The 16,147-nt window shown below is 41.9% G+C and overlaps 1 protein-coding gene across 5 annotated transcripts in view; it reads right to left on the bottom strand.

Annotated features, from left to right (window-relative positions):
* Positions 1-15,371, bottom strand: part of LOC120860328 (ubiquitin-associated protein 2) — a 113,923-nt gene extending 98,552 nt beyond the window's left edge. For 3 of the 5 annotated variants that reach the window (XR_005720298.1, XM_040236125.1, XM_040236127.1), the window contains exon 1: positions 14,993-15,102. The gene's annotated coding sequence lies outside the window, so the exon portion shown is untranslated. Of the gene's footprint in view, positions 1-14,992; positions 15,103-15,320 lie in introns of those variants that run through there. The other 2 variants (XM_040236126.1, XM_040236128.1) reach the window with 2 other exon arrangements.
* Between the last annotated feature and the right edge of the window lie 776 nt (positions 15,372-16,147).

Below are 16,147 nucleotides of genomic sequence, written 5' to 3'. Positions count from 1 at the left end.
TGCCTCCTAAAATGAATGCAGTATTTCTCTTCCTTGGCAAATACAGAACAATAAACATGATTTAACTTTTTCTGATTCTACATCAGTTATTCTAACCATGTGAGGAATTAGTTTGAATCTATTCTAAATCCGGGGCATGCCCAGGAACTTGCTTTCCTAAATAAATTCATCATATTATCTTTCCTGTCTTGGCCTCTTTCTCCAAGTGGCAGCATTTACACATCTGCATGATTTCTGGGCAGCACAGCATGGCCACGTTCCAAAAATATTTCTGAACCCAAAGACAACAGGATCTTTCAGGCTGTTTCCTTGTTTGTTTTAGAATCGTCTGCATTGTTTCACTGTCTTGAGGGGGAAAGGAGGTGAGACAACCACTTTCCACCTTAAACATTCTTGTGAGAAGTCCTCAAGTGTTTCCTCACTTTCTGCAGGTCATTCTATGGTAGCCTAAAAGATTAAGAGACAACCTTACCTACCTGTAAGCATCCACTGAGCCACTGGTATCAACATACATCAGGCACCAAAAAAAAAAAAAACCCACAGAAAAAGAAAAAATAAGGTCTATTTCCTGGGTATTAAAAAGTCATAATAAATTGCCAGCTGGATGGTCCCATCTCAAATTCGCCTATCCACATCCTAGTTTGACTTGGCTCTTCCCCAACCACATTCAGCTGCATTTATCCCCACCTACCCTCTCAAGAGAATCTAGTGAAGTCTCAGAGCCATTGGAACACAACAGACATGCCAACAGTAGTCTTAGTCTGTGATGAAGACTGAGACATATTTCTGTAAATTTTTTGCCTTCACACCCTCACTTCCATTTTGCCACCACCCTCCATTGGAGAAAGATGAACTTCTCACTAGTTGCTCATTCCCAAGGCCTTTCTAGCCAAGAGAATAAGCAAGGAAAAGTCACCTTCTTCCTTTGGGTTATTTTCTCTTCCTGAGACCCACTGAGAAAGGGTAGGCTAACCTACCTCACCATTCTTGGGGATACAAGTTCGATACACCAAATCTTTGTTTTAGTCAAGTCATATTGACCAGAACCAGTTACAAAGATAACGCTAGGTCAAAACATTGTCTTAAACTGTAATGCCAATTTAATTCCTGCCTCTTATTTTCAAGAACAGAAAAGCCATAACAATACCCAACACAGGAAAATCTCCAAACTCCTCAAGCTGTGAAAAGAACTTCAGGAAATATCCCTATTCAGCAGCACTCAAAATATTACCCAGTTTAACCCATAATCACTTAAAAAGTTTTAATCCATTCAGTTCAGTTGCTCAGTTGTGTTCGACTCTTTGTGACCCCATGAATCTTAGTACACCAGGCCTCCCTGTCCATTAACAACTCCCGGAGTTTACCCAAACTCATGTCCATTGAGTCAGTGATGCCATCCAGCCATCTCATCCTCTATCGTCCCCTTCTCCTCCTGCCTCCAATCCCTCCCAGCATCAGAGTCTTTTCCAATGAGTCAACTCTTTGCATGAGGTGGCCAAAGTACTGTCGTTTCAGTTTCAGCATCACCTTCCAATGAACACTCAGGATTGATCTCCTTTAGGATGAACTTTAACCCATTATCTCACATTAATTTATTGTTTTGGCTTTTGGGCAAAGCAGCATCTCTGCTAACCACTCTCATACAGTAAACTGGATATTACTGCTCAAAGTGATTAAATTCCTACTATACTTCCTCAACAGAGAAGGCAATGGCACCCCACTCCAGTACTCCTGCCTAGCAAATCCCGTGGATGGAGGAGCCTGGAAGCCTGCAGTCCATGGGGTCACTGAGGGTCAGACACGACTGAGCGACTTCCCTTTCACTTTTCACTTTCATGCATTGGAGAAGGAAATGGCAACCCACTCCAGTGTTCTTGCCTGGAGAATGCCAGGGACGGGGGAACCTGGTGGGCTGCTGTCTATGGGGTCGCACAGAGTCGGACACGACTGAAGCGACTTAGCAGCAGCAGCAGCAGCAGCATACTTCCTCAACAGACAAACTTTACAAATCTTCAGTTCTTTTTATTTTTTAATTGAATTTTAGTTGATTTACAATATTATATTACAAATATATATTAATTACAAACTTCAATTCTTACTGAAAATAAATAAAATATTTCAAGTTACTCTCATTTTTCACAAATCATTTAAACATTTGGCACTCAATTGTTACAAATACATAAGTATTTTACAAGTGATTTAAAAGGTTCAGTATATTCATTGTTAAGCTATTTAAAAACAGCTCTATCATAAGCCAAAAATATAAACACTAATTTTTGAAGTACTTCATACCCACAGCTTTTCCTTACAGTTCTTCAACTTTCCTCATACACCTCAGGATACACAGTCCTGAACTGCTTGACTTTTTTTTCTTTTCTTTTAAGCATATTTGTTTTATTCTAACGGCATGTTTATTACTGTTTTGCTCATGCCAAAAGCAACTTTTTAAAAAATATCAGTGACCTGAAGAATGTACCTACCAAAACAGAGTCATGCAATCCATGTAAATGTTAACACACCTGTCACTTATGTACCATGCTCAGTTTTCATTCAAACCAAATAGAAAACTCCTTAGTGAGGAAATCTCAAACAGCTACGCTGAGAAAATATTCCATATTCTTTTAGTTCTCACAAGAATGTGCACAAAAACCTGTTCAACTGTTCTCTACATCCAGATTTCCAAAAACAACAGCTTAGAAAAATTACCTTCTCAGTCCTCTTAGAAACTACATGTTCTATCTCGCAAGCAGTCACTACATAAGCTGCTTTTCTCAAAAAGAATACACTCACTGCCTCCATTTCCTCACCAAACATCTCCTTGACTTTCAATCTCGTCTCCACCACCTTAACACTCCAACAAAAGGAAAGATACCATTCCCCCAAGTCATCACTGACTCTGGCTGCTGCTAAGTTGCTTCAGTCATGTCTGACTCTGTGCGACCCCACAGACGGCAGCCCACCAGGCTCCCCTGTCCCTGGGATTCTCCAGGCAAAAGCACTGGAGGGGGTTGCCATTTCCTTCAATGCATTAAAGTGAAAAGTGAAAGTGAAGTCGCTCAGTCATGTCCGACTCTTATGGACCCCATGGACTGCAGCCCACCAGGGTCCTCCGTCCATGGGACTTTCCAGGCAAGAGTACTGGAGTGGGGTGCCATCACTGACTCCTAGTAACTGTCAAATTTCTCTTGTTCTCCTCATTTCTTCACCTATCTCTGGCATGTGACACATTGTATAACTTTTTCTCTTGGTTTCTAAGATACTACACCATCTTAGTTCTCTCTTGTCCTCAAATCCTCAGCAGCATCACATCTTTCTCCCACCTCTGAAAGAATATTGTTCAATTCGTAAGCATGTTCTCCCTTCCCACAGAAGTGTTATGCCCTACTGGCATCAATTATTACCTTCAACTTCAAAGCAAAAGCTAAAGACCATGTCTCTCCAGAGATTCAGCCTCCAAGTAACTGCCTATTAGATAGTTACACCTATAATGGAGTTCATCCAAAACGATCTTACTTGAAGATTCCGAAATTTTCCAAGCAGCCAACAGCATTTTCCAAGTGTTCCAGAGCTCAAAACCTTTAAGCCATTCTTTTAATGAACTCCTTCCTATACCCATTTAGGGATTTAAGGCCTGAAATCTATGCCTTCCTTTACATTCTCTGCCATCAACTTACAACAGGTACCTGATTAAGGGTTACTGTTTATACTTAAAGTCTCTAAGGTTCTAAGCAGTTCTAAGGCATCTTTATCAACTAGAGTATCAGTAATTGCCTCTTCTCTACTTCACTGAAATGACATACCCCTATTTACCTGTCTGAACTATCTTAATTATGAAACTAATGCCAAAGTGGATCAAAATGTTTAATCTTTCAGAATACTGCTAAACTCTATCAAACAACAGTATCACTTGGGTTTCCCTGGTGGCTCAGCAGTAAACAATCCACCTGCCCAGAGGAAGAACCCGTAGAGAAGGAAATGGCAAAGCACTCCACTATTCTCGCCAGGGAAATCCCATGGACAGAGGAGCATGGCTGGCTACAGTCCATGGGGTCACAAAGCGCAGGACACAACTGAGCAACTAAACGACAACAAACTTCATTAACTTCTGCTCACAGACCATCAATCATCACAAATACAAGGTCTTTATTCCACTCTGATCCCTACACTTTGGTCAAATCGGCCTTGTCATTCTTACAAACTGCACCTGGTTTTGTTTTGTTTTGGCTGCACTGGATCTTAGATGCAGCATGTGGGATCTAGTTTCCTGACCAGGGATCGAACCCAGGCCCCCTGAATTGGGAGCATGGAGTCTTAGCCAATGGACCACTACGGAAGTTCCTATTTTGCTTTTTGCATCAACCCTCCATAAGACATATTTTCTCAACAGCATACTGAATATATCTCCATTTGAAACAGCGATTAGTCTTTACTTGATGTCCATAATAACTATGATTATTTTACTGTTTCTTAACAATATACTTAAACACCCCTACTTAACAGCAGCTTGAGTTCTTAAGCATAATTTTTACAGTCTTCGGTCATTCTTCATAGGATGTGCTAGTGTGCTATCAACAGCCACTTCTCAGCGCTGTGTGCCTCACCTTCCTCAAAGGACGCACCTAAACTGGCAGAGCTTACAGACCAACTCATTCTGCTGATGAGAACAGCTAGTAAAATCAGATTGGAAAACTCAAGCAAAGGCAAGTGTGTTGCTTTGTTTTTAAACCACAGAAACCAAGTCCAACCAAACCAGTGACTAAATCCTAACACATAAAGCAGATAAAGTGAAATGGGTCTAGAGGAACTAGGCACAGGAGTTCAAGGGCCCCACCTGCATATATTCTTTCCTCATTCCCCATCCATTACAAAACCCCAGCCTTACGTACCACAAATGTGGACATTGTTTGACTTATCAGCTAACACTTGGCTGTACTCCTGACAGAAGTATTTCAGATAGATAAAGTAGTATAGTATTATGATTAGGAGTACAGGCTTGGAAGTTGCACAAATTACTAGATTAAGTAACCTTGAGCATTTTATTCTTTCTCAAGTCTGTAAGGAACACCACACAAGATAATGTACCTCACTCAAATGGTTAAACTAGATCATAACTGGTAGCAACTATAGGATTAAGGTACACTGACCACTTTCTTTGTTAAGTCTGTTTCAAAATATTGTCGATTTATTCAAACAATTTAAATAATTTTACTGAGGTACACCCTTCTTAAGTGTAAAACTCAGTGATTTTTAGTATTTATGAAGCTGTACAACTATCACTACAGGCCAAAAGTCACTGCAACAAAATCCTTTGTGACCCTGGTCATTTCTTTGTCCCACAGATATCTAGACCAGAGTATATAAATTGGTTCAGGGTATACCAGCTACATCCCATTACAGCTGGGATCTTTTGGTAAAGTGAGATAATCACTACTGCTGCTAAGTCGCTTCAGTCGTGTCCGACTCTGTGCGACCCCATAGACAGCAGCCCCCCAGGCTCCCCCGTCCCTGGGATTCTCCAGGCAAGAACACTGGAGTGGGTTGCCATTTCCTTCTCCAATGCACGAAAGTGTAAAGTGAAAGTGAAGTCACTGAGTCGTCTTCAACTCTCAGCGACCCCATGGACTGCAGCCCACCAGGCTCCTCCATCCATGGGATTCTCCAGGCACTAGAACAATTAAACAGCTCAAACTGCCTTTAAAAAAAAGAAAGTTGAAAGTTCTTTGATTAAAATAGTAAATGGCTTCCTCTAGCTAACAAGAATTTTATTCCTGTTACCACTACCTGGAATGTTCTGTACAGGGGTATTTTTTCCACCATTACCTTAGCACTCCCAATCACAAGGAATTAAAAGGGTACTAAATAAGGTGAAGTACCTAAGCTAAGAATTTTTTTAAGAGGTCATCTGATCTTCAACAATTCAAAAAAGCATTTCACTAAGTAACTGATATTACAGGAAATTTCTCATCAAAATAAAATGAGATCTTCATTGGAGGAGAAATGTTGAAACATCCAATAAGTTCCAATAAAACACTTACCAAAAAAATGTTGAAAGCTACTAACTTACATTAAGAATAACTTTCTCTTACATTAAGAATAACTAACTTACATTAAGAATAACTAACTCTTAAGAGAAACTACCAAGTCAAGGCCAAACAAAAGATACAATAATATGGTAACCCAAATAACACCAAATTCCAATAAAACTTCGTTATGATGAAATTCAAAATGTTTTAACAAAAGAAACAAGGGTAACTTCAGGAATTTGGGAAGAACCCAGGAGAAGTAAGGCTCAAACTCCTAATACTTCAAGGAAGTATGGCCAATACCTGGAATCAGCTGACAGTGTGTTTCTCTGTCACTCCCAACAGCATCCTGATTCCTAACTGCACTGTCTTCCCACTGGAATTAAGCACCAAAAAAACACGGACAGTGCATTACTCACCTATATCCCTAGAATCTAACAACTGCCAACAAGTAGCAGCAGTACATGTTTGTTCAACTGAATTCCTGTACAATAGCATATACCAGTAACATCAAAAAACTGTTATTCAGACCTAATCTGGATTAACCTACATTCTGAACATTCCAGAGAATTGTCATGAGAATATAATGTCTAAAAGTTTTTATAAATATAATAGTTTGGCTTCATTTTCACACATTAAAAAGGGAACTTTAATCAGTGTTTCAAAACTTGGGGTGGGCAAAGGAGTAACAGGATATACTTTGAGACTTCCAAGAGTCCAAGAAAGTGAAATTTACTTAACATTTACAAGAATTATCTTAACTAAGTAACAGTGTCAAAGATATGGTTTTTCCAATAGTCATGTATGGACATGAAAGTTAAACCATAAAGAAGGCTGAGCACCAGAGAATTGATGCTTTTGAACTGTGGTGCTGGAGAAGACTCTTGAGAGTCCCTTGGGCTGCAAGATCAAACCAGTCAGTCCTAAAGGAAATCAACCCTGAATGAATATTCACTGAAAGGACTGATGCTGAAGCTCCAATACTTTAGCCACTTGATGCAGAGCTGACTCATTAGAGAATATCCTGATGCTGGGAAAAACCGACAACAAGAGGAGAAGGGGGCACCAGAGGATAAGATGGCTGGATTAAGGTATCACTGACTCAATGGACACGAGTTTGAGCAAACTCAGGGACACAGTGAAGGACAGAGAATCCTGCGTGCTGCAGTCCATAGGGTCACAAAGAGTCAGACAGGACTTAGCGACTGAACAAGTAACAGCAATAGTTAACTCTTGCTTATCAGATGACTTTCTGACTGCCAGTTACATGTGATAAATAATTGAGAAAATAATCACTTAAGAAATGGATTACTATTCAGTAGTATACTTCAGTGACAATAACTAAATAGGGTAAAAAGAAACAGAAACCCTGATTGAATAGGGAGGTTATAAAAGATATTTTATGAACAGTTGGGAAAATCTGAATGTGTATGTCAAATTTTGTTGACATTATACATTATATTTTAAATAAGCATTCCCTTTCCTAGGTGTAAAGCTGTTATTGTGGCTATTTATGAGAAGTTTTTATTGTGAAGAAACACTTGCTAAGAAAACATTTAGGCATAATTGTCAATATATTTGCATTTTACTTTCAAATCATTTAGACTCAAAAGATAACGCATGGAGTATATACAGAAAAAAAGTCAATGTGAACATTAAGTAGTAACTCTAGTTCAAAGGTATACAGTATACTTTCAGGTTTTATAAATTTGAAAAATGTCTTTAAATTGGCGGAAGCCAAACAAAAAAAATCAAAACTGCAAAAAGGAAAGAAAAACAATAAAGACAAGTACAGGATGATATGGCAGAAATGTACCTGAAACATTCATAATTACCATAAACATGAATGGTCTCCATGCTCCAGTTTTTAAAAGAGAAGTTGGCAGGTTGCAGTAACAAAGCAAAATCCAGCTGTGTGTTGTTCATAAAAGATCTATCTAAAACATCCCACTAGAATTGGCTAAAACAAAAAATTAAAGCAATACCAAATGTTAGCAAGAATGTAGTGCTCTCACCAATTCAGTCTTTAATTCCAGTGTCAAACATATCCATTGTATGTACGAATTATATTTTCCTATAGGTATCTAGAATGAGACTAGCTATGTAACATCCTCAAGAGAACTGAGGAAATAGTAACTTTCTATGTTCTGTGGTTCAAATGGTGGCTCAGATGGTAAAGAATCCACCTGGAATGCCGGAGACCTGGGTTCAACCCCTGGGTTGGGAAGATCCCCTGGAGGAGGGTATGGCAACCCACTCCAGTATTCCTGTCTGGAGAATCCCATGGACAGAGGAGTCTGGTGGGCTACAGTCCATGGACTAAGCCCAGCACACAGTGGTTCAAATGAGGAGCCTAGTTAAGAATGACTGTATAACACTATGGGCTTCCCAGATGGCTCAATGGTAAAGAGATGCAGGAGACACAGGTTTGATCCCTGATCCAGGAAGATTCCACATGCCCTGGAGCAACTAGGCCCATGTGCCACAACTACTGGAGCCTGTGTTCCAGAGACCAGTAACTGCAACTACTTAGCCCAAGGGCCACAACTACTAAAACCCAAAAGCCCTAGAGCCTGTGCTCCACAAGAGAAGCCACTGCAATGAAAAGCCCACGCACCACAACTAGAGAAAGCTTGTGCAGAGCAACAAAGACCAAGCACAGTCAAAAATGAACAAATTAAAAAAAATTTTTTAATTTCCCCTTAAAAAACAAAAGATCCACCTGTAATGTACCAGATTCGATCCCCGGGTTAGAAAGACCCCTGGATAAGGAAATGGCAACTCACTCCTGTATTCCTACCTGGCAAATCCCAAGGACAGAGGAGCCACATGGGGTCACAAAGGGTCAAGCTTAGTGACCAAAACAATGCTAATAATTTGGGATTACCTGGTAAAGTTACACATACCCTACACACAACCCCAAAATTCCACTATCAGTCATACAATCTCAGCAAACTAGTTTACTCATTTTGAGGTGAGGTGCAAATGTTCACAAGGAGAATAATTTGTAATCAGAAAAAAAAAAAAACTTGGAAATGAGACCAACATTCATCACAATAGAATAAGATGTGCCATATCCTTACAATGGAGTAACATACTACTGAAAATGATGGAGGAGAATCAAATGGATGAATCTAAAACACGTAAAGTATCCGGAGAATCACACAATCCCATTTAGATCAAGACTGAAAATGGGCAATACTAAACTATATATAATTTATGGATACATATCAAGTAAAAATTATTCTTAAAAATAGTAAGACCAAAATAATAGGGTAATGGTAACCCCCCAGGGAAAAGGTAACTTAGGAGATGGAATACACAAGGGAGTTTAAGGTGGCATTAATGTTCCATTTCTTGGTTGGTCATTTTATTTTTGGTTTTGAAAACTCCATGTTTTTTCCTACTTCATATACCTTCTTTGGCATGTAGTTTATATTTTTCAATTTAAAAAAAAGTATGCAAGGTGTGAGCTCATTCTTTTCAAAGTGTACACTTTATCTAGGGAAAAAAGAAAAAAGATTTATACTAAAATGTTAAACAATGATAAACCACTTTTTTTTTTTTTCAAATTTTCTAAAATGCATTTTCTTACGTAAAACAGTCCCAGCCAGGCTGACCCAAAAACCAATCTTAAAATGGAAATTTGTAAATTAACTTGAAAAAAGAGAGGGCGAAGAACTGGTTTGGTCTAGGAAACAAGTTAGGCTTGTCAATAAATCCTAAAGACAGTTACTTTTTCCCTAGACCTTATTTCAGTTAAATTTGTATTTTTTAAGCCCACTTATTCTCTTGTTTATGATCTGACAACAAACATTATTATCAAATGAAAAATCCCACCTTCCAAACAGCACACATTCCAGCTGAGTAGACATGTACAATACAGACAGCACTATACACCTTCCCCAAGCCCGTGAGACTGCAAAGATATTTCAAGTTTTCATCTGCTTATGGTGGCAAACAGAGTTAGAAGGAATACAACTTCCTCAGTTGAGACTTGCATGTAGAGTATTTTTGTATGTGGCTGAAGGAACAGAAGGCAAAAAAGAAAGAGAAAACAAGGGAAAGAGAGAAAGAAGAGGAAAACAGAAGGACAGGAATGGAAAGAATTCAAGAAGACAAAGAAGGAGAAAGACATTAATAGCAAAAAGGAACGCTGAGCTTCTAAAAGTCTCCATAGGTATACCTAGAACTGATTTGATGAGAGGACTGAGACATGGCAACCCACTCCAATATTCTTGTCTGGAAAATCCCATGAATGGAGGGGCCTAGTCAGCTACAGTCCATGGGTTCGCAAAGAGTCAGATACAACTAGGCAACTTCTCTTTCTTTCCTTTCTTTCTTTCGTGACATGTAAAAAATTCTGAGTAAAGAGCAAAGCATTAAAGTATTAGGGGAACTCCCTGGCAGTCCAGTGGTTAGGACTCCACAATTCCAATGCAGAAGGCATGGGTTTGGTCCCTGGTCAGGGAACTAACATCCCAGATATCATGACGTGGACATATAAATAAAGTATTAGTGGATTATGTATGTATAGTATAACTTTAAATAAGTAAGCTACTATGAGACAACTCACGTAAAAAGTTAATAACAAAAGAAATGAAGGTATAGCAACAAGTCTAAATCCAAATAAAATTCTCTCCTCTACAAATCCTTGAAAATAAAGTTTAATCTAATCAAACATACGTTCTATTATTTTTAGAGTTCCAAATGAAAAAAAAACAAGCAACACATTGCTGCTGCTGCTGCTAAGTCACTTCAGTCAAGTCCGACTCTGTGCGATCCCATAGACGGCAGACCACCAAGCTCCCCCGTCCCTGGGATTCTCCAGGCAAGAACACTGGAGTGGGTTGCCATTTCCTTCTCCAATGCATGAAAGTGAAAAGTGAAAAGTGAAGTCGCTCAGTTGTGTCTGACTCTTCGTGACCCCATGGACTGCAGCCCACCAGGCTCCTCCGTCCATGGGATTTTCCAGGCAAGAGGACTGGGGTGGGGTGCCAATGCCACATTGCTAACACCGTTTAAAAGTAGAACACTGCCTAGTCTTAAATGAAACACCTACTCCTTGGTCCAAGCCTCATTTCAAAAATTAATTCCAAACAGTGAACTGGGTTTCAATTTAATTGAGCTCATAACCCCAGTATGAAAATGAGTTTTCTGAAAACCGAAATACACTATAATACACATGCTATGTCAGCCAGAATTTCACAAGCCTGCTCTTCAAAACCTAGGCCAAGAAATTTCAAAACTAAAATAACTTTCTTTAAAAAGTATAGAACAAGCATCTTTGAGAGAAACACTGTCAAGAAAATAAAGAGAGTAGGAAAGGGACTTCCCTGACAGTCCAATGATTACGACTCTGCACTTCCACTCTAGCGGGCATGGGTTCAATCCCTGGTGGAGAAACTTAAGATCCCACACGCCACTCAACGTGGCCAAAAAAATAAAATTTTTAAAAGTTGGAAATTTCAGCATACATAGTTGACATTGTAATTGTCAAAACAAAACCAACTAATTTGATTCTTGGACTTAAAAAAAGGAGTCCACTTGTTCAGTTCAGTTTAGTGGCTCAGTCATGTCCGACTCTGCGACCCCACGGACTGCAGCACACCAGGCTTCCCTGTCCATCAGCAAGCTTGCTCAAACTCACGTCCCTTGAGTCGGTGATGCCATCCAGCCATCTCATCCTCTGTTGTCCCCTTCTCCTCCCTCCTTCAATCTTTCCCAGCATCAGGGGCTTTTCCAATGAGTCAGTCCTTCGCATAAGGCAGCCAAAGTATTGGAGCTTGAGTTTCAGCATCAGTCCTTCCAATTAATATTCAGGACTGATTTACTTTAAAATTGAAGGGCTGGATCTCCCTGCAGCCCAAGGGATTCTCAATAATTGGGTCAAAAATATTTCAAAACCTACCACAGGTTTCTAAGGTGATATTCTCTCTCTTCACCTTACTTCAAGTTATATTCCCACTCTTTTGGGGAAAAGAAAAAATAGAAAACAACGGTTTCTAAGCTCTATCAGAGATCCACCTTCTCACTAGTCAAACACCACCTGTGCCATACTACTTGGCTTTTCAAGGACACTGCATATACTCAGGTTAACAACTAAGAGCTAACTGATCATTGCTGACTTATAGCTGCCTCATAAGAAGAAATAAAAGATAGGTTTGTTTAAAATCAAAGGAGGACTTCCCTATTGGTCAGTGGTTAAGAATCTGACTGTCAATGCAGGGGACACAAGTGTGATCCCTGGATCAGGTTTGATCCTGCATGCCACAGAGCAACTAAGCCCGAGTGCCAGTACTATCAAAGCCTGTACACCCTAGAGCCTGTGCTCCACAACAAGAGAAGCCACCGCTCACCCCAACTAGAGAAAGCTCTCACGCAGCAATAAAGACCCATCAAAACCAAATAAATAAAATAAATTTTAAAAAATAATAAAAACAAAGGAACTTCACAACCTGTGAATTCATGCAGACCACTTCTAAGCAGACATTAATCCTTTATAATGCACTTACACACACACCCCACAAAAAGTTTCTTACGACAACAAAACCTTAACAGTAGTAAGTTTTCATTTTTAAAGAGGACTGGGGAATCAACACTTCGAAAGTACAGACTTCACCTCAGACCAGTTCAAACCTTCAGGACTGGTTTATACTCTCTATATGCAGTTTATACTCATGGGAACAGAGATGGCAACCAGTTTCTGTCAAAACACAAATCCTGAAATAAACCCATCCTCCTCCTGGTTCTCCTACCATTTCTCACCAAACAATAAAAGTCACTCAGGTTAATACCAAGAGACACCACTGGTGAGCACTGCACAGGCTGACCAGTTATCAGGAAAGGGAAGCAGAGGTGTTACCGCTGTTCTAGCCCAGTTCTAAAGGCAGCTCTCTCTTAGAGCTGGTCCACCCCACATATAAAGAGAGAGGCCAGAGGAAACCAGAGCAGCAGGAAATAGGCAGGAGGGGCAATTACCACAAGCCTTTCCCATGGCCTCATTCCCATGCCACCACTTCCAGTCATATTTCAATCATAACAAAAACCTCCCTTCTTTCAATCGTTTTCTTAATTACTGAAGATCAGAAACAAGGAAGCAGACGGAGGAAATCAAGAGCTGTGGGCAACAAGGACAGGAGTGGAGGAAAAAAAATCTCACCACACATGTGAACTAGCCTTAAGGAGACAAACTCAGGAGGAACATACTGGAAGCAAGCAGAAAAGTAGTGTAGGAGAAACTAATCACTTTTGCCTGGATAAGCCACCGCAATGAGAGGGCAGTCCTAGCCAAGGGCTCTGCAAGTAAGAGATGCTGGGGTAAGGGAAGACCCTTCATCTCCAGCAAGTGAATTTATTCCCTTTCCTGAGACAGACAGATCCCACTCCAAGAGTCACTCAATCCTTAGGATTATATTCACCTTCCTTCCACTTTTATTAGACAAACTAAACTACAACTAAAAATTATGAATGTACAACTCATAGCGGAAAAGTGAGGAACACACTAATTACTGACACACTTTTGATTTTAAAAATACTATCATAATCAAAGAGAAAATATAAAGAAATTGGGCTCACTCAAAAAGTGAATTATATGCCTTTCAAATAAAAGATGATCTTTAGGTACCCTGTGGAGACCTTTAAAAGTTCTCAATTGATAGAACAGACTTTTGGACTCTGTGGGAGAGGGAGAGGGTGGGATGATTTGAGAGAATGGCATTGAAACATGTATAATATCATGTAAGAAACGAATCGCCTGTCTAGGTTCGATGCAGGATACAGGATGCTTGGGGCTGGTGCATTGGGATGACCCAGAGAGATGGTATGGGGAGGGATGTGGGAGGGGGGTTCAGGATTGGGAACTCATGTACACCCGTGGCAGATTCATGCTGATGTATGGCAAAACCAATACAGTATTGTAAAGTAAAATAAAGCGAACTGATAAGGGCCATCAAAAAATAAAAAATAAAATGTTGAAGACCACACACACAAAAAAGTTCTCAATTGTTACGGCACACAAGGGTAGAACAAGCCTAAATACTGGCTGAGACACCTTGAATACACGCAGAAACAATATCCAACAGAGGTGGAAGTAAACTACAGGATTAGGTCAAACAGGAAATAAAAGGAATGATGATGGAATCAGCTAACTCCTAGAGATAACAAGGAAGAGACCAGAGTGGTGAAAACAGTGATAGTACCTGGACAACTAATTAGATTGAAAACCCAGGGGAAAAGGTGGGAATGCCGAGTGGGAAAAGTGATTCAGCAGCAAAGAAAACTGAGATGCAATGCACCAATGAAAAGAATAACATTTGGAATAAAATAAAAGAGCGCGTTTTAGTTGACAAAACCCCTCTCAAACCTACACTAAAGAACAACCGTGACACAGCCAGCCTACGGGAACTAGGACCGAAGAGGAAAACTGAATCCCAAGAGTGTGGCACCAAAGCCTTCCAGAATGAGGAGGAGAAGTAGAACTGAACTACGCCTCCGGGCTGCCGGGAAAGCCTAGAGAGTGCAGAAGTTGGGCTCTGAGATGTCCAGTTCCAAGACTAGCGACAGGCGTGAACGCGGAAAGGTGGTCACTGACAGCGTGGCGCGGGAGCTCGAGCGGACAGGCAGGAAGGGACAACGGTGGGAGAGAAAAACCACACCCTCCAGGACAGAAACCCTAAGGGGGGAGGGGTAGGCGCCCCCTGGGGCTGGGTGGGGCTGGACTGACGAGGAAGGGGTAGGCAGAAACGAGCGCCGGACAACCTGCGGTGGAGAGGAAGGACAGCACCCAGGCCTGGGCAAACTGAGGACGCAAGAAACCGGCGAGGGAAGCTCGGCCCGACCTCAGGGTGGACGCTGGGGCAGCAGGAAGGGCTCTGGAGGAAAAAAGACCTGAACCCTGGTCTACTAAGCGGAAGCTGTAGCGCTTAAGGAGCTGGAACGGGGAAGGAGAGAGAGAAGGTGCCAATTACCGCTGCTGCTCTCGCTGGACTCGGGACCCACCGCCGCCGCCGCCGCTCGTTACCTGCCAATGTGCCTCTTACAAAGCGGCGGCGGCGGCAGAGGCGGGCCGGCCCGTCACGTGACTACGCATCACGGCCGAAGGAGGAGCCAACACACGTAGCTCGTCGCACGGCTCATCAGCCCGCCTACACAGCGCGCTGTTTCCTGTAGCCACCCCCCAACTCCCACCCCGAGAGGCCAATAGCTGCGGGTCAGGGGAAGGCACGCAGATGGAGCCAACGAGGGAGATTTTATGGAGTTTCTCGAACTCGGAGTTCTCAGAGACGTACTACCCACCGCGTCGAGGATGCCCAAGAAGAGCTCGTCGTCGCTGTGTGATGACCTCACAAGGCACCACAGGTCGCTCCCCTGCCTACAGCCGCCTTTCCATCATCACGTGATGTGGTCCGACCACTCAAGAGAAACCCAGCCTCCCAAACCTTGTGCGAGGGGACTACGACTCCCAAACTGCTGTACAGCAAAGGCACCCACCACCACATCCTTTCCCTCCCTGGTTCGTTAGATGGTGCCCCTGTGACTTCGGTCCGAGGGAAGGCCGAGGCGAAAAGTTGACACGGCTACCACCTGAGACTGATAACAGCGGGCGCCGCCTGCCAGGTGGCTGAGCGTCCCTCCTCCTGGGAGATGTAGTTCCGGCCAGGCGTGGGGTTCTGCGAACATGTTCCCGGGCTCGCGCTCCGCCCCGCCCCGCCCCCCTGCGCGGGAAAACGCCAACGGCTCGCAAAGGTAGCCGCTGGGCGGGATTCAGGAAGCACCTCCATGGGGCGGGCGGACCTCGCAGGTTCTGTCCTGTTCAATGCGGGCTTGAATTCTGCATTCCCAAGCCTCTTCTGCCCGAAAAGACTAGCATTTGTTGAAAAGCCTACTCTTGTCGGTCGTCATGCAACTTCTTTTATTAAGTCAGAATCAACCCTTTCAGGCAGGAATTGTCCGGGTTTTAAGAGTATTCAGTTTGCCAGCTGCACTGACCCAAATCCAAGTTTTCTATCTCCAAACAATGAATAACCCGCCTCTCAAAATGACCTCACCTGTTTTAACTCCACTAATTAAGCGTAAAGAAGATCAGTAAGTCAGTACAGTCGCTCAGTCGTGTCGGACTCTTT

The sequence above is a fragment of the Oryx dammah genome, unplaced genomic scaffold (genome assembly GCF_014754425.2).
Source record: "Oryx dammah isolate SB20612 unplaced genomic scaffold, SCBI_Odam_1.1 HiC_scaffold_11056, whole genome shotgun sequence".
NCBI classification, from domain to species: Eukaryota; Metazoa; Chordata; class Mammalia; order Artiodactyla; family Bovidae; genus Oryx; species Oryx dammah.
This window is presented reverse-complemented; position numbering and strand designations above follow the sequence as displayed.